Raw genomic sequence first — 1,453 nt, 5'->3', positions numbered from 1 at the left:
GGTCAACTATCTCGCCAAGTATATTCCAAACATGTGTGAATTAACTGCTCCATTGCGATCCTTACTAAGTCTGATGTGCCATGGACTTGGTTTCCAGAGGACGATACAGACTTACCAAACTCAAATCCGTCCTAAGTATTGCCCCAGTCCTACGATTTTATGACACAAGTTTACCTACTACACTCCAAGTTGATGCCAGTAAAAGTGGTCTAGGAGCATGTTTGCTGCAACAGAATCAACCAGTGGCATATGCCTCACGTGCTATGTCAAGTTCAGAAATCAATTACGCCCAAATTGAGAGAGCTCTTAGCAATCGTTTATGGGTGTGAGAGATTTAACATGTACACGTATGTGGCAGAAATTGAAGTACTCTCAGGTCATAAGGCCCTAGAAAGTATTTTCAAAAAGCCTCTTTTCAAGGTACCTCCTCCCTTGCAAAGAATGAGACTTTGTTTGCAAAAGTATAATCTTAAACTGAGATATGTTCCAGGGACGTTTTTTATATTGCAGATACCCTTTCAAGAGCATTTGATCAGTCCAATGTTCCTACTGACGATGATATGCATCGCGACATGGAGCATTTCATTCATAATGTAATTATCGATCTCCCAATTTCGGATGTGAAGTTGACGGAATTACGAGAACTTGATTGCAATGATCCTACTATGTAAATGTTACACAGGTATGCCATGGAGGGTTGGCCCGAACACAAACGTGATGTACCTCTTTCTCTAAAGTCTCTCTGGAATGTCAGGAATGACACTCAGGTTACAGATGGAATCCTACGCAAGGACAACAGACTTGTCATTCCATTTGCATGGTGAAAAGATATACTTCAGAAATTGCATAAAAGTCACTGCGGCATTGAGAAAACCAAAGCTAATGCGCGTACAACGGTATTTTGGCCTGGCATGAATAAGCATATTGAAGACATGGTTCCTTGTTGTGAAAAATGTTTGAAATATCAAAGTAACAGACCAAGGAACCCATGCAAACTCGAGAAATCCCAATATTTCCCTGGAAAATCGTTGCATCTGATGTGTTTAAACACAAAAATCAAAACTACCTTGTGGTCATTGATTACTATTCAAAGTATATTAAGACCATTAGGCTCAATGGCAAAACCAGCAGTGATATCTATTATCCGGTGACTGAATAAAATGTTCTCAAGACATGGTTATACACGAACTCTAATTGCAGATAACGCGCCCTACAACTCCAGGGAAATGAGGGAATATGCTACGCAATATGGCATTAACATTACAACAACCGGTCCCACATATAGTCAGGCAAACGGTCTTGCAGAAAAGGCCGTTCACATTGTCAAGAATTTACTGATAAAGGAGTGCAATTTGAATGAAGGTTTAATGGAATACCGTAACACGCCAATAAGCAATTTTCCTTATTCGCCCAACTAAATGTTGTTCAGTAGGCAAATCCGAACAAGAGTTCC

At 40.1% G+C, this 1,453-nt stretch overlaps 1 protein-coding gene across 1 annotated transcript in view; it reads left to right on the top strand.

The window, feature by feature from the left end:
• Window positions 1-646, top strand: part of LOC145492894 (uncharacterized) — a 2,891-nt gene extending 2,245 nt beyond the window's left edge. The window contains exon 1 of the mRNA XM_081472270.1: window positions 1-646. This exon is cut by the window's left edge and continues 2,245 nt beyond it. The gene's annotated coding sequence lies outside the window, so the exon portion shown is untranslated.
• Window positions 647-1,453: the final 807 nt, after the last annotated feature.

The sequence above is a fragment of the Orbicella franksi genome, chromosome 7, assembly GCF_964199315.1.
Source record: "Orbicella franksi chromosome 7, jaOrbFran1.1, whole genome shotgun sequence".
Classification (NCBI taxonomy): Eukaryota; Metazoa; Cnidaria; class Anthozoa; order Scleractinia; family Merulinidae; genus Orbicella; species Orbicella franksi.
The sequence above is the reverse complement of the archived record's forward strand: the minus strand, read 5'-3'. Positions and strand labels throughout refer to the sequence as shown.